The sequence below is a fragment of the Macaca thibetana genome, chromosome X (genome assembly GCF_024542745.1).
Source record: "Macaca thibetana thibetana isolate TM-01 chromosome X, ASM2454274v1, whole genome shotgun sequence".
NCBI lineage: Eukaryota > Metazoa > Chordata > Mammalia > Primates > Cercopithecidae > Macaca > Macaca thibetana.
In genome coordinates, this window is record NC_065598.1 from 72578521 (window position 1) to 72602428 (window position 23908).

Below are 23908 nucleotides of genomic sequence, written 5' to 3' on the forward strand. Positions count from 1 at the left end.
ACCTGAACTGCCTATCATGAACTGGGTTCTTTCTGACCTATCTAGCCATAAAGTGGGCATGCACAGCCGCATTCCTTATCAAATGGAAGTCATCTATATGTGATCGGGCTCGAGCAGGTCCTGAAGGCACAAGAAACTTATGTGAGGAAGTGGCTTAAATGCCCATGCTTCCAACTCCTGCCACCCTGCCTTCTCTCCACCAGCCTGCACTGGAAGCCTCACGGGGAGTTCCCTATGATCTGTTGACAGAGGAAGAGAAGACAAGGGCCTGGTTTTCAAATGGCTCTGCATGATATGCAGGCACCACCCCAAATTGGGCAGCTGCAGCACTACAGCCCCTTTCTAGGACATCCCTAAAGGACAATGGTGAAATAAATCTTCCCAGTGGGCAGAACTTCGAGCAGTGCACCTTGTTGTGCACTTTGCTTGGAAGGAGAAATGTCCAGATGTGCGATTATATACTGATTCATAGGCTCTAGTCAATGGTTTGGCCAGATGGTCAGGGACTTGGAAGAAGAATAATCAGAAAATTGGTGATACAGAAATTTGGGGAAGCAGTATGTCGATGGATCTCTCTGAGTGGTCAAAAACTGTGAAGATATTTGTATCTCATATGAGTGCTCACCAAAGGATGACTTCAGCAGAGGAGGATTTAAATAATCAAGTGGATAGGATGACTTGTTCTGTGGACACCACTTAGCCTCTTTCCCCAGCCATCCCTGTCATCACTCAATGGCCCCATGAACAAAGAGGCCATGATGGTAGGGATGCAGATTATGCATGGGCTCAGCACCATGAACTTCCACTCACCAAGGCTGACCTGGCTACCGCCACTGCTGTGTGCCCAATTTGCCAGCAGCAGAGACCAACACTGAGCCCTCGATACGGCACCATTCCTCAGGGTGACCAGCCAGTTACTTGGTGGCAGGTTGATTATATTGGACTTCTTCCATCTTGAAAAGGGCAGCGGTTTGTCCTCACCAGAATAGATACTTACTCCAGATATGGGTTTGCCTCTCCTGCACGCAATAATTCTCCCCAGGCTACCATCTGTGGACTCACAGAATGCCTCATCCACCATCATGGCATTCCACGTAGCATTGACTCTTACCAAGGCACTTACTTTATGGCTAAAGAAGGGCAGCACTGGGATCATGCTCATGGAATTCACTGGTCTTATTATATTCCCCATCATCCTGAAGCAACTGGATTGATAGAACTGTACAATGGCCTTTTGAAGTCACAATGCCAACTAAGTGGACAATACTCTGCAGAGCTAGGGCAAAATTTTCCAGAAGGCTGTGTATGCTCTGGATCAGCATCCAATATATGGTACTCTTTCTCTCATAGCCAAGATTCATGGGTCCAGGAATCAAGGAGTGGAAGTGGATGTCATACCACTCACCATTACCCCTAGTGACCCTAGATGTCTTAGTTCCAGAGGGAGGAACACTGCCACCAGGAGGCACAACAACGATTCCATTAAACTGGGAGTTAAGGCTGCCACCTGGCCATTTTAGGCCCCTCTTACCTCTAAGTCAAGAGACTAAGAAGGGAGTTACAGTGTCGGCTTGGGTGATTTACCTGGACTATCAAGATGAAATTGGTCTACTCCACAACAGAGGCAAGGGAGAGTATACATATTTTACAGGAGATCCCTTAGGATGTTTCTTAGTACTACCATGCCCTGTGATCAAGGTCTATGGGAAACTACAGCAGGCCAGTCCAGGCAGTACTACAAATGGTCCAGACCCTTCAGGAATGAAGGTTTGGGTCGCTACACCACACACAAAAAAATACAACCTGCCGAGGTGCTTGCTGAAGGCAAAGGCAATACAGAATGTGTAGTAGAAGGTAGTCATCAATACCAGCTGTGATCACGTGACCAGTTGCAGAAACAAGAACTAATTGTCATGAGAATTTCCTCCTTTTTTTGTTAAGAACATATTTGTGCATGTATTCACTTCTACTAAGAAACTATTGGTTTTATTTGCTTTCTTTTTCCTTTATCATGTGACATGAGATTTATTGACTTCATATCAGCATTTAAGTGTTGTTAACTTTATGTAATAGCATTTGGGTTGGGGACTGGTGCATTTCCAGTTGCACAAAAATAGCTGTAGTATGTTAGGCATAATTACAACCTTATTATTTTCTTTATTTGAAGATTATGTATGATTTCAGGAGATGTGCATGGGTTCCAGTTGACAAAGGATGGACTTCTGATGGTTAATATTGAGTGTCTACTTGACTGGATTGAAGGATGCAAAGTATAGTTCTTGCGTGTGTCTGTGAGGGTGTTGCCAAAGGAGATTAAAATTTGAGTCAGTGGACTGGCAAAGGCAGGCCCACCCTCAATCTGGGCGGCCACAATCTAATCAGCTGCCAGAGTAGCCAGAATAAAAGCAGGCAGAAGAATGTGGAAAGACTAGACTGGTTTAGTCTTCTGGCCTACATCTTTCTCCCATGCTGGATGGTTTCTGCCCTGGAACATTGCACTCCAATATTTCTGCTTTGGGATTGGGCTGGCTTCCTTGCTCCTCAGCTTGCAGAAGGCCTATTGTGGAACCTCACCCTGTGATTGTATGAGTCAATACTCCTTTATAAACTTCCCTTTATATATACATCCATCCTATTAGTTCTGTCCCTCTAGAGAACACTGACTAATACACCGTCTATCACTTTATACAAGAATCGTCTCAAGATGGATCAAAGACTCAAATCTAAAACCTAAAATCATAAAAATTCTGGAACATAATATTAGAAAAACTCTTCTAGACATTAGCTTAGGCATAGAATTCATGACTAAGGCCCCAAAAACAAATGTAACAAAAACAAATATAAATCAATGGTACCTAACTAAACTAAAAAGCTTCTGCATAGTAAGAGAAATAATCAGCAGAGTAAAGAGACAACCCACAGGATATGAGAAAATATTCTCAACCTATGCATCCAGCAAAAGATTAGTATCCAGAATCTACAAGAAACTCAAAAAAAATAAGCAAACAACAAACCAGTCTTATCAAAAAGTGGACAAAAGAAATGAAAAGGCATTTCCCCAAAGAATATATACAAACAGCAAACAAGCATACAAAAAAAATACTTCACTGCACTAATCATCAGGAAAATGCAAAATAAAGCCACAACGAGATACCATTTTACTCCTTGTAAGAATGACTATAATTAAAGTCAACAAACAGTAGATGTTGGCATGAATGTGGGGAAAAGGGAACACATATATACTGCTGGTAGAAATTTAAATTACTACATAGTAATTACCATTACTATGGAAAACAGTATGGAGATTCCTTAAAGAACTAAAAGTAGAACTATTCAATCCAGCAATCCCACCACTGGATATCTTCCTGAAGAAAAATAAGTCATTATACGAGGAAAGAAAAAACACATGTTTAGAGCAGCAACATTTACAAGAGCATAGATATGGAACCAACCTAAGTGCCCATCAACCAACAAGTGGATAAAAATCAATGTGGTATGTATATGCCATGGAATACTACTCAACCAGAAAAAGAAATAAAATAATGTCTTTTGCAGCAACTTGGGTGCTGCTGGAGGCCATTATTCTTAGTGGAGCATGGCCAGGGACGCACATCCCCCTAGGCTCAGTCAGAAAAAGGAACAAAATAATGTCTTTTGCAGCAACTTAGGTGCTGCTGGGGGCCGTTATTCTGTTGTGGAGCACAGCCAGGGATACGCATCCCCCTAGGCTCAACTTGTTCCCATAGGAGACTTTAGCCCTAGGGGAGCTATAGGGCCTGAACTCTGCAGGGTCCGTTTGACACGAGCACCCCTTGGCCTACTGGCTTCTCCTGGGGCCCCAGCCTGGCTGTGTCCACTGAGGTGAAGTAACTCAGGATTGGAAAACCAAATATTGTATGTTCTCACTTAGAAGTGGGAGCTAAGCTATAAGAACGCAAAGGCATAACAATGATATAATGTACTCGGAGGGTGGTGAAGGATGGGAGAGGAGTGAGAGATGAAAGCCTATATATTGAGTATAGTGTACACTGCTTGAGTGACTGGTGCACTAAAATTTAAGAAATCACCACTGAAGAACTTATCCATGTAACCAAAAACCACCTGTACCCCAAAAACTATTAAAGTAAGAAAAAATATATATATATTTAAATTTTATCTTATTTGATGGCCTTGGTGTTTTGATTGCGGTATAAGTGGGTTCGGTTTACTGCCTTTTTTCCTGAAAGATTTTAGGAGACCAAGGCTCAGCTCAGGACTCCTGGACTGTGTGTTCTAACTCTGGGGGACTGGTATCTGGTCCTGGCTTTTATCTGTGACCTCGAGGTTAGGAACATGCTCTGCTGGAGGGGCCAAGGTGCTCCAGGACCACTGGTCACAACACTCTGATGAGTGGTGCCCGCCAAAGCACTTCATGGGCAGTGGCAGCGGGATTTGTCCTCGCTCGCACGTGCCGGCAGCAGCAGCAGAAGCAGCGTTGCTGGGTGTATGCTTCTTGGCTGCAGCGGTATATTAGCGGGTGCTAGGGTGCGAACGTCTGTGGCAGTACAGCTTGGGGGCTGGGAGGCTCCCCCTGGTGACTGTGCACGCGTTAATGCCAGTGGTGGTGTTAGCATGTGGACGGGGTTCTGTTGGGTGCAGGATTCTGTGAGCCCTCTGTGCACCCTCACGCTGGTAGTGGTCACCGCTCTCGCCTAGGGGCAGGTCCCCTGTTTTCCAAGCCCAGTTTCCTGCTGGAGGCAGTGTTAGCAGAATGCTGGCGCGGGCAGATCTGGCGGCTCCATACCTGCCACTGCTCCGACGACAATGGTGGTGTGATGAGGGAAGTGGGGGGAGGTGCACTCATGCCCGTAGCAATGGCACAGCAGAGTGCATGCGCACATGCGTGCTAGCAGAAAAAGCACCAATGCGTGCTAGCTTGGTGCCCCCAAGCACACACGCACCAGCAAAGCGGTGTGGAGGGGTGGCCATGGGTGACTGACTGCAGTCAAAGTGGCACAGAGGAGTTTGCAATGGGGGAGGACGCAGACTAGATGGTGCATGTCCGCTGGGGCCACTATGCTGGAGCACTCTGCCAGTCAGGCATGGTCTGCAAGTGCAGGAGGAATAATGTGAGCCCCCAGGAAACACCTAGGGGCTGCACTGCAAGCAGACACAGCCATGCTGGAGCCCCAGGAGCAGCCAGTAGACCGAGGGGTGCTCATGTCACACTGATCCTTTCTCATGGTCAAAACTGCCCTGAAGAATTCAGGCCCTATAGTCCCCCTAAGGCTAATGCCTCCTGTGGGAGCAAGTTGAGCCTAGGGAGATGGATGTCTCTGACTGTGCCCCACTACAGACATTCCTGCACCAAACCCTTATGGGCGTCACACCAGCTGGAGTTCTGCACCTACCACGTATCCAAGCAGCTTTCTCTGACAACTTAAGTGTCTGTGGTAGTCGAGGGGTCTCCTCCTGATGAGGTTACAGAGGCCCCTGGCAAGAGCGATTTGCTCCTTGCCTGTTAAACTCACACCTTGCACAGGAGTCATTGGGAACCAAGAATGATTCCAAGTGCTGGGTAATTCCCAGTAGGCCTTCCATCTTCTTCCGCCTTCATCTCAGACACTCTTTCTTTCCTCCCTCTGCTCTCGATGCCTTCCCTCTGAAGATCTGCTAAGAATGATACAGTCCTCCCAATGTCATGGGAGATGTTACCCCTGGTCGCCTCTAGTCAGCCATCTTGGGCAGGAATCTTTAATTTATTATAGACTATGGTCACCCTGTTCTCTTGAATTATATTTTTGTCTTTATAGTAGAAAGATTTATATTCCTTTGGGTATATACCCAGTAATGGGATTGCTGGGTCAAATGGTATTTCTTGTTCTAGATCCTTGAGGAATTGCCACACTGTCAATTTTGAACCAGTTTACATTCCCACCAACAGTGTTGCTATTTCTCCATAGTCTCACCAGCATCCATTGTTTCCTGACATTTTAATAACTGCCATTCTGACTGGTGTGAGATGGTATCTCATTGTGGTTTTGATTTGCATTTCTCTAATAATCAGTGATGATGAGACTTTTTCTTTAATTATACTTTAAGTTCTAGGGTACATGTATACAACGAGCAGGTTTGTTACATAGGTATACATGTGCCATGTTGGTTTGCTGCACCCATTAACTTGTCATTTACATTAGGTATTTCTCCTGATGCTATCCCTCCCCAAGACCCCCACCCCCTAACAGGCCCCAGTGTGTGATATTCTTCTCCCTGTGTCCACGTGTTCTCATTGTTCAACTCCTACTTATGAGTGAGAACATGCTGTGTTTTGTTTTCGGTTTCTGTGTTAGGTTGTTGAGAATGATGGTTTCTAGCTTCATCCATGTCCCTGAAAAGGACATAAACTCATTCTTTTTTATGGCTGCATAGTATTCCATGGTGTATATGTGCCACATTTTCTTTTTTTTTTTTTTTTTTTTTTTTTTTTTTGAGACGGAGTCTCGCTCTGTCGCCCAGGCTGGAGTGCAGTGGCCGGATCTCAGCTCACTGCAAGCTCCGCCTCCCGGGTTCACGCCATTCTCCTGCCTCAGCCTCCCGAGTAGCTGGGACTACAGGCGCCCGCCACCTCGCCCGGCTAGTTTTTTTGTATTTTTTAGTAGAGACGGGGTTTCACCGTGTTAGCCAGGATGGTCTCGATCTCCTGACCTCGTGATCCGTCCGTCTCGGCCTCCCAAAGTGCTGGGATTACAGGCTTGAGCCACCGCGCCCGGCCGGTGTATATGTGCCACATTTTCTTTATCCAGTATATCATTGATGGGCATTTGAGTTGGTTCCAAGTCTTTGCTATTGTGAATAGTGCTGAAATGAACATACATGTGCATGTGTCTTTATAGCAGCATGATTTATAATCTTTGGGTATGTACCCAGTAATGGGATTGCTAGGTCAAATGGTATTTCTAGTTGTAGATCCTTGAGGAATCACCACACTGTCTTCCACAATGGTTGAACTAATTTACACTCCCGTCAACAGTGTAAATGCGCTCTTATTACTCCACATCCTTTCCAGCATCTGTTGTTTCCGGACTTTTTAATGATCACCATTCTAACTGGTGTGAGATGGTTTCTCATTGTGGTTTTGATTTGCATTTTTCTGATGACCAGTGATGATGAGCATTTTTTCATATGTCTTTTGGCTGCATAAATGTCTTCTTTTGAGGAGTGTCTGTTTGTATCTTTTGCCCACTTTTTGATGGGGTTGTTTTTAATTAATTAATTTAATTAATTTATTTGTAAATTTGTTTATGTTCTTTGTAGATTTGTGGTATTAGCCTTTTGTCAGACGGGTAGATTACAAAAATTTTCTCCCATTCTGTAGGTTGCCTGTTCACTTTGATGATAGTTTCTTTTACTGTGCAGAAGCTTTTTAGTTTAATTAGATCCCATTTGTCTATCTTGGCTTTTGTTGCCATTGGTTTTCATGTTCTAGTCATGAAGTCTTTTTCCATGCCTACGTCCTGAATGGTATTGCCTAAGTTTTCTTCTAGGGTTTTTATGGTTTTAGGTCTTACATTTAAGTCTTTAATCCATCTTGAGTTAATTTTTGTATAAGTGTAAAAAGGGGATCCAATTTCAGCTTTCTACATATGATTAGCCAGTTTTCCCAACACCATTTATTAAACAGGGAATCCTTTCCCCATTGCTTGTTTTTGTCAGGTTTGTCAAAGACCAGATGGTTGTAGATGTGTGGTGTTATTTCTGAGGCCTCTGTTCTGTTCCATTAGTGTATATATCTGTCTTGGTACCAGTACCATGCTGTTTAGGTTACTGTAGCTTTGTAGTATAGTTTGAAGTCAGGTAGTGTGATGCTTCCAGCTTTGTTCTTTTGGCTTAGGATTGCCTTGGCTATGTGGGCTCATTTTTGGTTCCATATGAACTTTAGTTTTTTCCAATTCTGTGAAGAAAGCCATTGGTAGCTTGATGGGGATAGTACTGACTCTACAAATTACCTTGGGCAGTATGGCCATTTTCAGGATATCGATTCTTCCTATCCATGAGCATGGAATATTCTTCCATCTTTTTGTGTCCTCTTTTATTTCGTTGAGAAGTAGTTTATAGTTCTCCTTGAAGGGGTCCTTCACATCCCTTGTAGTTGGATTCCTAGGTATTTTATTGTCTTTGTAGTACTTGTGAATGTGAGTTCACCCATGATTTGACTGTTTGTCTGTTCTTGGTGTATAGGAATGCACGATTTTTGCACATTGGGTTTGTATCCTGAGATTTTGCTGAAGTTACTTATCAGCTTAAGGAGATTTTGGGATGAGATGATGGGATTTTTAAAATATACCGTCATGTCATCTGCAAAAAGAGGCAATTTTACTTTCTCTTTTCTTAATTGAATACCCTTTATTTCTTTCTCTTGCCTAATTGCCCTGGCTGAACTTCTAATACTATGTTGAATAGGAGTGGTGAGAGAGGGCACCTTTGTCTTCTGCCAGGTTTTGAAGGAAATACTTCTAGTTTTTGCCCATTCAGTATGATATTGGCTATGGGTTTGTCATAAATAGCTCTTATTATTTTCAGATCTGTTCCATCAATACCTAGTTTATTGAGAGTTTTTAGCATAAAAGGCTGTTTAATTTTGTCAAAGGCCTTTTCTGCATCTATTGAGATAATCATGTGGTTTTTTCATTGGTTCTGTTTATGTGATGGATTACATTTATTGATTTGCATATGTTGAACCAGCCTTGCATCCCCAGGATGAAGCTGACTTGATTGTGGTGAATAAGCTTTCAATGTGCTGCTGGATTCTGTTTGCCAGTATTTTATTGAGAATTTTCCCATCGATGTTCATCAGGGATATTGGCCTTAAATTCTCTCTTTTTTTGTTGTGTCTCTGCCAGAATTTGGTATCAAGATGATGCTGGCCTCATAAGATGAGTTAGGGAGAATTCCCTCTTTTTCCATTGATTGGAATAGTTTCAGAAGGAATGGTACCAGCTCCTCCTTGTACCTCTGGTAGAATTCGGCTGTGAATTCACCTGGTCCTGGATTTTTTTGCTTGGTAGGCTATTAATTATTGCCTCAATTTCAGAACCTGTTATTGGCCTATTCAGAGATTTAGCTTCTCTCTTGTTTAGTCTTGGGAGCGTGTATGTGTCCAGGAATTTATCCATTTATTCTAGATTTTCTAGCTTATTTGCATAGACATGTTTATAGCATTCTCTGATGGTAACTTGTATTTCTGTGGGGTCGGTGGTGATATCCCCTTTATCATTTTCTAGCGTGTCTGTTTTATTCTTATCTCTTTTCTTCTTTACTAGTCTGGCTAACTGTCTATCTGCTTTGTTGATCTTTTCAAAAAAACAGCTCCTGGATTCATGGATTTTTTGAAGAGTTTTTTTGTGTCTCTGTCTCCTTCAGTTCTTCTCTGATCTTAGTTATTTCTTGTCTTCTGCTAGCTTTTGAATTTGTTTTCTCTTGCTTCTCTAGTTCTTTTAATTGTGATGTTATGGTGTCAATTTTAGATCTTTCCTGCTTTTTATTGTGGCCATTAAGTGCTATAAATTTCTCTCTACACACTTGTTTAAATATGTCCCAGAGATTCTGGTACATTATTTCTTTGTTCTTATTGGTTTCAAAGAACATCTTTATTTCTGCCTTCATTTCATTATTGACTCAGTATTCATTCAGGGGCAGGTTGTTCAGTTTTCATGTAGTTGTGTGGTTTTGAGTGAGCTTCTTAATTCTGAGTTCTAATTTGATGGCACTGTGTTCTGAGAGACAGTATGTTGTGATTTTTGTTCTTTTACATTTGCTGAGGAGTGTTTTACTTCCAATTATTTGGTCAGTTTTAGAATATTTGTGATGTGGTTCTGAGAATGTATATTCTGTTGATTTGGGGTGGAGAGTTCTGTAGATGTCTATTAGGTCACCTTGGTCCAGAGCTGAGTTCAAGTCCTGGATATCCTTATTAATTTTCTGTCATGTTGATCTGTCTAAAATTGACAGTAGGATGTTAAAGTCTCCCATTATTATAGTATGGGAGTCTCAGTCTCTTTGTAGGTATCTAAAAACTTGCTTTATGTATCTGGGTGCTCCTGTATTGGGTGCGTATATTTAGGATAGTTAGCTTTTGTTGTTGAATTGATCCCTTTACCATTATGTAGTGGCCTTCTTTGTCTCTTTTGATCTTTGTTGGTTTAAAGTCTGTTTTATCGGAGACCAGGATTTCAACCCCTGCTTTTTTTTTCCTTTACATTTGCTTGGTAGATCTTCCTCCATCCCTTTATTTTGAGCCTATGTGTGTCTTTGCACATGAGGTGGGTCTCTTGAATACAGCACACCAATGGGTCTTGACTCTTTATCTAATTTGCCTGTCTGTGTCTTTTAATTAGGGCATTTATCCCATTTACCTTTAAAGTTCATATTGTTATGTGTGAATTTGATTCTGTCATTATGTTGCTAGCTGGCTATTTTGCTGTTAATTGATGCAGTTTCTTCATAGCATCAATAGTCAATACAATTTGGCATGTTTTTGCAGTGGCTGATACCGGTTGTTCCTTTACATGTTTAGTGCTTCCTTCATGATCTCTTGTAGGGCACGCCTGGTGGTGACAAAATCTCTCAGCATTTGCTTTTCTGTAAAGGATTTTATTTCTCCTTCACTTATGAAGCTTAGTTTGGTTGGATATGAAATTCTGGCTTGAAAATTCTTTTTTTAAAGGATGTTATATACCGGCCCCCTTTCTCTTCTGGCTTGTAGGGTTTCTGCAGAGAGATCTGCTGTTAGTCTGATGGGCTTCCCTTTGTGGGTATCCTGACCTTTCCCTGTGGCTGTGCTTTATATGTTTTCCCTCATTTTGACCTTGGTGTAGCTGACAATTATGTGTCTTGGGGTTGCTCTTCTCAAGGAGTATCTTTGTGGTGTTCTCTGTATTTCATGAGTTTGAATGTTGGCCTGTCTTGCTAGGTTGGGGACGTTCTCCTGGATAATATCCTGAACAGTGTTTTCCAAGTTGGTTCCATTCTTTTCATCACTTTCAGGTACACCAATCAAACTTAGATTTGGCCTTTAACATAGTCCCATATTTCTTGGAGGGTTTGTTCATTTCTTTTTACTCTTTTTTTGCTAATCTTGTCTTCTCACTTTATTTCATTAATTTGATCTTCAATCCCTGATATCTTTTATTCTGCTTGATCAAATTGGCTATTGAAACTTGTGTATGCTTCATGAAGTTCTCGTATTGTGTTTTTCATCTCCATCAGGTCATGTAAGGTCTTCTCTACAGTTGTTATTCTAGTTAGCCATTTTTCTAATCTTTTTTCAAGGTTTTTAGCTTCCTTGCAATGGGTTAGAAAATGCTCCTTTAACCTGGAGAAGTTTATTATTATCGACCTTCTGAAGCCTACTTCTGTCAACTCATCAAACTCATTCTTGATCCAGTTTTGTTCCCTTGCTGGCAAAGAGTTGTGTTCCTTCGGAGGAGAAGAGTCATTCTGGTTTTTGGAATTTTCAGCCTTTCTGCTATGGTTTCTCTCTATCTTTGGGGTTCCATATACCTTTGGTCTTTGATGTTGCTGATCCACGGATGGGGTTTTCGTGTGGATGTTTTTGTTGTTGTTGTTGTTGATGTTGATGCTATTCCTTTCTGTTTGTTAGTTTTCCTTCTAACAGATAGGCCTCTCAGCTGCAGGTCTGTTGGAGTTTGCTGGAGGTCCGCTCCAGACCCTGTTTGCCTGGGTATCACCAGGAGGGGCTGCAGAACAGTGAATATTGCTGCCTAATCCTTCCTCTGATAGCTTTGTCCCAGAGAGGCACCCGCCTATATGAGGTGTCTCTGAGCCCCTACTGGGAAGTGTCTCCCAGTCAGCTACACTAGGGTCAGGTACCCACTTGAGGAGGCAGTCTGTCCATTATCAGAGCTTGAACACCATGCTTGGAGAACCACTGCTCTCTTCAGAGCTGTCAGACAGGGATGGTTATGTCTGCAGAAGCTGTTTGCTGCCTTTTGTTCAGATATGCCCTGCCCCCAGAGGTGGAATCTAGAGAGGCAGTAGGCCTTGCTGAGCTGTAGTGGGCTCTGACCAGTTAGAGCTTCCCTGCCACTTTTTTTTTGCATTGTGAGAATAGAACTGTCTACTCAAGCCTCAGCAATGGCTGACATCCCTCCCCTCACCAAACTCCAGCATCCCAGGTCAATCTCAGACTGCTTCACAAGCAGTGAGGAAGGCTTTGAGGGTGTGGGACCTCCTGAGCCAGGCATGGCAGGGTATCTCCTGATTTACCAGTTGCAAAGACCACGGGAAAAGCACAGTATTTGGACAGGAGTGTACTATATCTCCAGGTACAGTCACTCAAGGCTTTCCTTGGCTTGGAATGGGAAATCCCCTGGACACTTGCACTTCCCTGGTGAGGTGACACCTTGCCCTGCTTCATCTCACCCTCTGTGGATTGCACCCACTGTCCAACCAGTCCCAATGTCATGAACAAGGTACCTCAGTTGGAAATGCAGAATTCACCCATCTTCTTCATTGATCTTACTGGGAGCTGTAGACCAGAGCTGTTCCTATTCGGCCATCTTGGAAGTGACTCCAATGATGAGATTTTTTTCATATGTTTGTTGGCCACATAAATGTCTTCATTTTTATTAAAAAAAAAAAAACCTGGGATACTTGTGCAGAATGTATAGGTTTGTTACATAGGTATACATGTGCCATGGTGGTTTGCTGCAACTACTGACCAATCCTCTAAGTTCCCTCCCCTCAACCCCACTCCCCTACAGGCCCTGGTGTGGGCTGTTCCCCTCTCTGTGTCTATGTATTGTCAATGTTCAACTTCTACTTATGAGTGAGCACATGCTGTGCTTGGTTTCCTGTTCCTATGTTAGTTTGCTGAGGATGTTGCCTTCCAGCTTCGTCCATGTCCCTGCAAAGGACGTTATTTCATTCTTCTTTATGCCTGCATAGTATTTCATGGTGTATGTGTACCACATTCTCTTTATCCAGTCTATCATTGATGAGTATTTGGGTTGCCTCCATATCTTTGGTATTGTAAATAGTGCTGCATGAAACATTCATGTGCATGTGTCTTTATAGTAGAATGATTTAATTCCTTTGGGTATATACCCAGTAATGGAATTGCTCAGCCAAATTGTATTTCTGGTTCTAGATCCTTGAGGAATCAGCACAATGTCTTCCGCAATGGTTGAACTAATTTACAGTCCCACCAATAGTGTAAAAGTGTTCCTATTTCTCCACAGCTTTGCAAGCATCTATTGTTTCCTGACTTTTTAATAATTACCACTCTAACTGGCATGAGATGGCATCTCATTGTGGTTTTTTATTGAGATAATCATTGTGGTTTTGATGTGCATTTATGTGATGATCAGTGATGTTGAGCTTTTTTTATATGTTCATTGGCCATGTAAATGTCTTCTTTAGAGAAATATCTGTTCATATCCTTTGCCCATTTTTTGATGAGGTTGTTTGTTTTTTCTTATAAATATGTTTAAGTTTATTGCCTATTCTGGATATTAGACCTTTGTCAGATTGATAGATTGCAAAAATTTTCTCCTATTCTGTAGGTTGCCTGTTCACTCTGATGATAGTTTTGTTGTTGTTGTTGTTGTTTGTTTTTTTTGCTGTGCAGAAGCTCTTCAGTTTAATTAGATTCCATTTGTCAATTTTGGCTTTTGTTGCCATAGCTTTTGGCGTTTTAGTTGTAAAGTCTTTGACCATGTCTATGTCCTGACTGGTATTGCCTAGGTTTTCTTCTAGGGATTTTATGGTCCTGGCGTTTACATTTAAATCTTTAACCCATCTTGAGTTAATTTTTTATAAGGTGTAAGGAAGGGGTCAAGTTTCAGATTTCTGCATACTGCTAGCCAGTTTTTCTGGTACTATTCATTAGAGAATGATTTCCCCATTGCTTGCTTTTTTTCAGGTTTGTCAATGATCAGATGGTTGTGGATGTGTGGCATTATTTCTGAGGCCTCTGGGATGCAAGACTGATTCAAAGTATGCAAGTCAGTAAACCTAATCCATCACATAAATAGAACCGATGACAAAAGCCACGTGATTATCTCAATAGATGCAGAAAAGGCCTTAGACAAAATTCAACACCTCTTTATACTAAAAACTCTCAATAAAGTAGGTATTGTTGAAAGGTATTTCAAAATAATAAAAGCTATTTATGACAAACCCACAGCCAGTATCATAGTGAATGGACAAAAACTGGAGGCATTTTCTTTGAAAATCGGCACAAGACAAGGATACCCTCTCTCACTACTCCTATTCAATACGGTATTTGAAGTTGTTTGTTCTTGCTTATTTAGTTCCTTGTTTTGTTTTTTGTTTGTTTTTTTTTTTTGACAGAGTTTCACTCTTGTCACCCAGACTGGAGTGCAATGGCACAATCTTAGCTTACTGCTACCTTCACCTCCCAGTTTCAAGTGATTCTTCTGCCTCATCCTCCCGGGTAGCTGGGATTGCAGGTGTGCACCACCATGCCTGGCTAATTTTTTTGTATTATTAGTTGAGATTGGGTTTCACTATGTTGGCCAGGCTTGTCTCTAACTCCTGACTTCAGGTGATCCACCCACCTCCGACTCGAAAAGTGCTGGGATTAGAGGCGTGAGCCACCTTGCCAGGCCTCTTTAGTTTTTTCAATTGTGATGTTAGGGTGTCAATTTGAGATTTTTTTTTCTCGAGATGGAGTCTTGCTCTGTCACCCAGGTTGGAGTGCAATGGCATGATCTCGGCTCACTGCAACCTCTACTTCCTGGGTTCAAGTGATTCTCCTGCCTCAGACTCCTGAGTAGCTGGGATTACAAGTGCACACCACTATGCCCTGCTCTGTTTTTTTTTTTTTTTTTTTTTTTTTTTGTATTTTTAGTAGAGACATGGTTTCACCATGTTGGCCAGGCTGGTCTTAAACTCCTGACCTCGTGATCCATCCACCTCAGCCTCCCAAAGTACTGGGATTACAGGTGTGAGCCACCATGCCTGGCTGTTTTGAGATCTTCCCAGTTTTCTGATGTGGGCATTTATTGCTATAAATTTTACTCTTAACACTGCTTTAGCAGTGTCCCAATGATTCTGGTATGTTGTCTCTTTGTTCTCATTGATTTCAAATAACTTCTTGATTTCTGCCTTAATTTCGCTATTTACACAGGAGTCATTCAGGAGTAGGTTGTTCAGTTTCCATGTTGTTGTGCGGTTTTGAGTGAGTTTGATTGCACTGTGGTTGAGGGACTGTTTGTTATGATTTCAGTTCTCTTGCATTTGCTGAGGAGTGTTTTACCTTCAATTATTTGGTCAATTTAGAATAAGTGCCACATAACACTTAGAAGAATGTACATTCTGTCGATTTGGGGTGGAGAGTTCTGTAGATGTCTATTATGTCCTCTTGATCCAGAGTTGAGTTTAAGTTCGGAATATTCTTGTTAATTTTCTTTCCCGTTGATCTGTCTAATATTGACAGTGGAGTGTTAAAGTCTTCCACTATTATTGGTGGAAGTATAGTTCTCTTCGTAGTTCTCCAAGAACTACATGAATCTGGGTTCTCCAATGTTGGGTGCATATATATTTAGGATTGCTAGCTCTTCTTGTGTGTTGATCCCTTTACCATTATGTAATTATCTAGTTTGTCTTTTTTGATCTTTGTTTGTTTAAAGTCTGTTTCATCAGAGACTAGGATTGCAGCCTCTGCTTTTTGCTTTCCATTTGCTTCATAAATATTCCTCCATCCCTTTATTTTGTGTCTTTGCACATGTGATGGGTCTCCCGAATACAGGACACTAATGGGTTTAGATTCTTTATCCAATTTGCCAGTCTGTGCCTTTTAATTGGGACCTTTAACCTATTTACATTTAAGGTTAATATTGGTATGTGTGAATTTGGTATGGTCATTATGATGCTAGCTGGTTATTTTGCACATTATTTGTTGCAGTTTCTTCATAATGTCATCGGTTTTGATATTTTGGTGTGTTTTTGCAGTGACTGGTACTGGTTTTCTCTTTCCATATTTAGTGCTTCCTTCAGGTTCTGTTGCAGGGCAGGCCTGGTGGTAACAAAATCTTTTAGCTGTCACTGAAGCTGTGACTGCAGCCACCTTTCCTCCCAGGTGCTCTGTCCCAGGAAGATTAGAGTTTTATCTGTAAGCCCCTGGCTGCATTTCCTGCAGAGATGCCCTGCCCAGTGAGGAGAAATCTAGAGAAGATTTTCTGCAAAGGATTTTATTTTTTCTTTGCTTACAAAACTTAATTTAGCTAAATATGAAATTCTGGGTTGAAAATTCTTTTTTTAAGAATGTTGGATATTGGTCCCCCACTATCTTCTGGCTTGTCGGATTTCTGCTAAGAGATACGCTCTTATTCTGATGGTCTTTTCTTTGTAGGTGACCTGATCTTTCTCTCTGGCTGCCCTTAACATTTTTTTCTTCATTTCATCCTTGGAGAATCTGATGATTATGTGCCGTGGGGTTGATATTCTTGTGGAGTATCTTAGTGGTGTTCTGTATATTTTCTGAATTTGAATGTTGGTCTGTCTTGCTAGGTTGGGGAAGTTCTCTTGTATAATATCCTGACGTGTGTTATCCAGCTTGGTTCCATTCTCCCCATTACTTTAAGGCACACCAATCAGTTGTAGGTTTGGTGTTTTCACATAGTCCTCTATTTCTTGTAGGCTTTGTTCATTCCTTTTTTTTCTCTCTCTCTAATCTTGTCTGCATGCCTTATTTCAGCAAGGTAGACATCAATCTCTGATGTTATTTCTTCCACTTGCTCAATTTGCCTGTTTATACTTGTGTATGCTTCACGATGTTCTCATGCTGTGTTTTTGAGCTCCATCACGTTATTTATGTTCCCCTCTAAACTGGTTATTCAATTAGCAGTTCCTGTAACCTTTTTTCAAGGTTCTTAGCTTTCTTGCATTGGGTTAGAACATGCTACTTTAGCTCAGAGTATGTTGTTATTCCCACCTTCAGTAGCCTACTTCTGTCAATTCATCAATCTCATTATCCGTCCAGTTTTGCACCCTTGCTGAAGAGGTGTTGCGATCCTTTGGAGGAGAAGAGGCATTCTGGCTTTTGGAATGTTCAGCGATTTTCCTCTTTTTTTTTTTCTCATCTTCTTGGATTTATTTATCTTTGATCTTTGAGTCCTACTACCCTTGGATGGGTTTTTCTGGGTAGTCTTTTTGTTGATGTTACTGTTGCTTTGTGTTTGTTAGTTTTTCTTCTAACAGTCAGACCTCTCTTCTGCATGTCTGCTGCAATTTGCTGGAGGTTTACTCCAGACCCTGTTCACCTGGGTATCACCAGCGGAGGCTACAGAACAACAAAGATTGCTGCCTGCTCCTTCCTCTGGAAGCTTCTTCCTAGAGGGGCACTGTCCTGATGCCAGCTGGAACTCTCCTGTATGAGGTGTCTGTCAACCCCTTTTGAGAGGTATCTCCAAGTCAGGAGACGTGAGGTTCAGAAACCCACTTGAGAAGGAGTCTGTCCCTTAATAGAGCTGATGTACTGTGCTGGGAGAATTCCCCTTTTCAGGATCAGCTGCTCTCTTTATTGCTGGCAGGCAGAAAAGATTAAGCTCACTGAATCTGTGACTGCAGCCACCTTTCCTCCCAAGTGCTCTGTCGCAGGAAGATGAGAGTTTTATCTGTAAGCCCCTGGCTGGTGTTGCTGTGTTTCCTGCAGAGATGCCCAGCCCAGTGAGGAGGAATCTAGAGAAGCAGTCTCACCACAGCTGCTTTTCCATGCAGTGGTAGATTCCACCCAGTCCAAACCTCCCAGTCTCCTTAGCACCATCAGGGGAAAACTGCTTACTAAAGCCTCAGTAATGACAGTCACCTCTCCCCCCACCAAGCTTCAGTGTCCCAGATCGACTCCAGACTGCTGTGCTGGCAGTGAGAATTTCAAACCAGTGGTTCTTAGCTTGCTGGGCTCTGTGGGAGTGGAATTTGCTGAGCAGGACCACTCAGCTCACTGGCTTCAGCCCACTTTACAGGTGAGTGGATAGTTCTCCTGGCTCTCTGGAGTTCAAGGTGCTGTTGGAGTATAAAAGGACCCTGATGCTCTTGCTAGGCATCCTCATGGAAGTGACATCGTCTTTAAACCCTGCGTGGCAATCCCTGACGCACTGCTGCGATGCCCAGGGAAGACACGGCGACCTGGAAGTCCAACTACTTCCTTAAGATCATCCAGCTATTGGATGATTATCCGAAATGTTTCATCGTGGGAGCAGACAATGTGGGCTCCAAGCAGATGCAGCAGATCCACATGTCCCTTTGCGGGAAGGCCGTGGTGCTGATGGGCAAGAACACCATGATGCAGTTTCCCACCTCTGGAGAAACTGCTGCCTCATATCCAGGGAAATGTGGACTTTGTGTTCACCAAGGAGGACCTCACTGAGATCGGGTACATGTTGCTGGCCAATAAGGTGCCAGCTGCTGCCCATGCTAGTGCCATTGCCCCATATGAAGTCACTGTGCCAGCCCAGAACACTGGACTTGGGCCTGAGAAGACCTCCTTTTTCCAGGCTTTAGGTATCACCACTAAAATCTCCAGGAGCACCATTGAAATCCTGAGTGATGTGCAGCTGATCAAGACTGGAGACAAAGTGGGAGCCAGCGAAACCACATTGTTGAACCTGCTCAACATCTCCCCCTTCTCCTTTGGGCTGGTCATCCAGCAGGTGTTCAACAATGGCAGCATCTACAATTCTGAAGTGCTTGACATCAGAGGAAACTCTGCATTCTCGCTTCCTAGAGGGTGTCCGCAATGTTGCCAGTGTCTGTCTGCAGATTGGCTACGCAACTGTCGCATCAGTACCCCATTCTATCATCAACGGGTACAAACGAGTCCTGGCCTTGTCTGTGGAGACGGATTACACCTTCCCACTTGCTGAAAAGATCAAGGCCTTTTTGGCTGATCCATCTGCCTTTGTGGCTGCTGCCCCTGTGGCCGCTGCCACCATGGCTGCTCCTGCTGCTGCTGCTGCAGCCCCAGCTAAGGCTGAAGCCAAGGAAGAATCGGAGGAGTCAGACGAGGATATGGGATTTGGTCTATTTGACTAATCACCACAAAGCAACCAACTTAGCCAGCTTTATTTGCAAAACGAGGAAATAAAGGCTTACTTCTTAAAAAAAAAAAAAAAAAAAAAGAACCCTGATGCTTGGTGCCTGCCCAAACAGCTCCCCAGTTTTGTGCTTGAACCCCAGGGCCCTAGTGGTGTAGGCTCGCAAGGGAATCTGACCTGCAGATTGCAAAAAACATGGGGAAAGTGTAGTGCCCAGGATGGGCAGCACAGTTCTTCATCACTTCCTTTGGCTGGGGGAGGGAGATCCCCTCACTCCATGCCATTCCTGGGTGAAGTGACGCTCCACCCTGCTTTTGCTCACTCTCCATGGATTGTACCCACTGCCTAACCAGTCCCAGTGAGATGAACTGGGTACCTCAATTGGAAATGCAGAATCACCCACTTTCTGCATTGTTCTCACTGGGAGCTGCAGACCAGCGCTGCTTCTATTTGGCCATCTTGGCCCCTCCACCACTCCTTATCATTACATAGTAACTTTTTTTGGGTCTATTCTTGCAATTTTTGTCTTGGATTCTATTTTGTCTGATAGAAGTATAGCTACTTCTGCTCTTTTTTGTTGTCTATTTTAATGGAATATATTTTCACATCCATTTATTTTTAGTCTATGTGTGTCTTTATATGTGAAATGTGTTTCCTGTAGGCAAGGCGTCAATGGGTCTTGTTTTTTCATCCATTCAGTCACTCTATGTCTTTTGATTGTAGCGTTTAGTTCATTTACATTCAATAATTTTATTGATAAGTAAAGACTTACTCTTGAAAATTTGACGTTCGGTTTTTGTTGTTCTTGTTGTTGTTGTTTTGTGGTGTTCTCTTCTTTTTTAATTTCCTTCCTGTCTTATTTTAGGGAAGGTAATTTTCTCTGGGGATGTAATTTAGTTTCTTGGGTTTTTTTATTTTTATTTTTTGTGCATCTGTTGTATATTGTTTTGTTTTAGGTTACCATGAGTCTTGCAAATTATAACTCAGTGTTTTTTATTTATTTATTTATTTATTTATTTATTTATTTATTTATTATTATTATACTTTAAGTTCTAGGGTACATGTGCATAACGTGCAGGTTTGTTACATATGTATACTTGTGCCATGTTGGTGTGCTGCACCCATCAACTCGTCAGCACCCATCAACTCGTCATTTACATCAGGTATAACTCCCAATGCAATCCCTTCCCCCACCCCCTCCCCATAATAGGCCCTGGTGTGTGATGTCCCCCTTCCCGAGTCCAAGTGATCTCACTGTTCAGTTCTCACCTATGAGTGAGAACATGCGGTGTTTGCTTTTCTGTTCTTTTGATAGTTTGCTACGAATGATGGTTTCCAGCTGCATCCATGTCCCTACAAAGGACACAAACTCATCCTTTTTTATGGCTGCATAGTATTCCATTGTGTATATGTGCCACATTTTCTTAATCCAGTCTGTCACTGATGGACATTTGGGTTGATTCCAAGTCTTTGCTATTGTGAATAGTGCCTCAATAAACATACGTGTGCATGTGTCTTTATAGCAGCATGATTTATAATCCTTTGGGTATATACCCAGTAATGGGATGGCTGGGTCATATGGTACATCTAGTTCTAGATCTTTGAGGAATCGCCATACTGTTTTCCATAATGGTTGAACTAGTTTACAATCCCACCAACAGTGTAAAAGTGTTCCTATTTCTCCACATCCTCTCCAGCACCTGTTGTTTCCTGACTTTTGAATGATCGCCATTCTAACTGGTGTGAGATGGTATCTCATTGTGGTTTTGGATTTGCATTTCTCTGATGGCCAGTGATGATGAGCATTTTTTCATGTGTCTGCTGGCTGTATGAATGTCTTCTTTTGAGAAGTGTCTGTTCATATCCTTTGCCCACTTTTTGATGGGGTTGTTTGTTTTTTTCTTGTAAATTTGTTTGAGTTCTTTGTAGGTTCTGGATATGAGCCCTTTGTCAGATGAGTAGATTGCAAAAATTTTCTCCCATTCTGTAGGTTGCCTGTTCACTCTGATGGTAGTTTCTTTTTCTGTGCAGAAGCTCTTTAGTTTAATGAGATCCCATTTGTCAATTGTGGCTTTTGCTGCCGTTGCTTTTGGTGTTTTAGACGTGAAGTCTTTGCCCATGCCTATGTCCTGAATGGTACTACCGAGGTTTTCTTCTAGGATTTTTATGGTATTAGGTCTAACATTTAAGTCTGTAATCCATCTTGAATTAATTTTCGTATAAGGAGTAAGGAAAGGATCCAGTTTCAGCTTTCTACTTATGGCTAGCCAATTTTCCCAGCACCATTTATTAAATAGGGAATCCTTTCCCCATTTCTTGTTTCTCTCAGGTTTGTCAAAGATCAGATGGCTGTAGATGTGTGGTATTACTTCTGAGAACTCGGTTCTGTTCCATTGGTCTATATCTCTGTTTTGGTACCAGTACCATGCTGTTTTGTTTACTGTAGCCTTGTAGTATAGTTTGAAGTCAGGTAGCGTGATGCCTCCAGCTTTGTTCTTTTGACTTAGGATTGTCTTGGAGATGTGGGCTCTTTTTTGGTTCCATATGAACTTTAAAGCAGTTTTTTCCAATTCTGTGAAGAAACTCATTGGTAGCTTGATGGGGATGGCATTGAATCTATAAATTACCTTGGGCAGTATGGCCATTTTCAGAATATTGATTCTTCCTATCCATGAGCATGGTATGTTCTTCCATTTGTTTGTGTCCTCTTTTATTTCACTGAGCAGTGGTTTGTAGTTCTCCTTGAAGAGGTCCTTTACATGCCTTGTAAGTTGGATTCCTAGGTATTTCATTCTCTTTGAAGCAATTGTGAATGGAAGTTCATTCATGATTTGGCTCTCTGTTTGTCTGTTACTGGTGTATAAGAATGCTTGTGATTTTTGCACATTAATTTTGTATCCTGAGACTTTGCTGAAGTTTCTTATCAGCTTAAGGAGATTTTGGACTGAGACAATGGGATTTTCTAAATATACAATCATGTCATCTGCAAAGAGGGACAATTTGACTTCTTCTTTTCCTAACTGAATACCCTTGATTTCTTTCTCTTTCCTAATTGCCCTAGCCAGAACTTCCAACACTATGTTGAATAGGAGTGGTGAGAGAGGACATCCCTGTCTTGTGCCAGTTTTCAAGGCAATTTTTCCAGTTTTTGCCCATTCAGTATGATATTGGCTGTGGGTTTGTCATAAATAGCTCTTATGATTTTGAGGTACGTTCCATCAATACTGAATTTATTGAGCGTTTTTAGCATGAAGGGCTGTTGAATTTTGTCAAAAGCCTTTTCTGCGTCTATTGCGATAATCATGTGGTTCTTGTCTTTGGTTCTGTTTATATGCTGGATTATGTTTATTGATTTGCAAATGTTGAACCAGCTTTGCATCCCAGGGATGAAGCCCACTTGATCATGGTGGATAAGCTTTTTGATGTGCTGCTGAATCCGGTTTGCCAGTATTTTATTGAGGATTTTTGCATCGATGTTCATCAGGGATATTGGTCTAAAATTCTCATTTTTTGTTGTGTCTCTGCCAGGCTTTGGTATCAGCATGATGTTGGCATCATAAAAAGAGTTAGCGAGGCTTCCCTCTTTTTCTATTGATTGGAATAGTTTCTGAAGGAATGGTACCAGCTCCTCCTTGTACCTCTGGTAGAATTCAGCTGTGAATCCATCTGGTACTGTACTTTTTTTGGTTGGTAGGCTATTAATTATTGCCTCAATTTCAGAGCCTGCTATTGGTCTATTCAGGGATTCAACTTCTTCCTCGTTTAGTCTTGGAAGAGTGTAAGTGTCCAGGAAATTATCCATTCTAGATTTTCTAGTTTATTTGCGTAGAGGTGTTTATAGTATTCTCTGATGGTAGTTATAACCCAGTGTTTTAAGCTGAAAGCAACCTAACACATTTTACCTACACCAAACAACAAAAAGCAAAAAGAAACCTACTAATTATGCTATGCTTTAATTTTGTCCCCTTGCTTCTTAACTATTGCTCATTTCTACTTATATATTTTTGCCCTGTTGGTATCTTGAAATGTTGTTTTAGTTATTATTTTTACTAGTTCATTATTTTCTATGCAGAGTAACAGTTGTTTACACACCACAGTTTAACACTGTTATAATATTCTGGGTTTTTCTGTGTACTTACTATAGTCAGTGAGTTTTGTGTGGTTAGGTGATTTCTTATTAATTTTTGCATAGTTTTATTTCTGATTGAACTACTTCCTTTAACATTTTTTGTAGGACAGGTCTGGTGTTGATGAAATCCCTTGGTGTTTGTTTGTCGAAGGGAGTCTTTATTTCTGCTCTTTGTTTGAAGAATAATTTTGCTGGATGTAGTATTCTAGGGTAAAAGTTTTTCCCTTCAGCACTTTAAATATGTAATGTCCATCTCTTCTTGTCTGTGATGTTTACAGTGAAAAGTCGGCTACCAGACATACTGGAGCTTCATTGTATCTTATTTGTTTCTTTTCTCTTGCTGCTTCTAGGATCTTTTTTTAATCCTTAACCTTTGGGTGTTTGATTATTAAATTTTCAGGAATAGTATTTTTTTGGGGGGGGGTTAAAGGTGCTTGGTGTCATATAACCCTGTTGTACCTGGATATTGATATCTTTCTCTAGATTTTGGAACTTCTCTGTTATTATCCCTTTGAATAAACTTTCTATTCCTATCTTTTTTCTATGATTTCTTGAATGTTAATAACAGATTTGCCATTTTGAAGCTATTTTCTAGATCATGGCATGCTTCATTTTTTAAATTCTTTTGCTCCTCTGACTGTGTATTTTTAAATAGTCTGTCTTCAAGCTCACTAATTATTTCCTCTGCTTGAAACATTTTTCTACTAAAAGACTGATACAT

At 41.7% G+C, this 23908-nt stretch overlaps 1 protein-coding gene and 1 pseudogene across 2 annotated transcripts in view; both read left to right on the forward strand.

The window, feature by feature from the left end:
* Positions 1–23908, forward strand: part of MAGEE1 (MAGE family member E1) — a 493295-nt gene that overhangs the window by 424108 nt on the left and 45279 nt on the right. The window lies entirely within an intron of this gene.
* Positions 6802–19145, forward strand: LOC126946267 (60S acidic ribosomal protein P0-like; annotated as a pseudogene). The gene has a single exon (XR_007722622.1). The product of XR_007722622.1 is annotated as a 60S acidic ribosomal protein P0-like (transcript).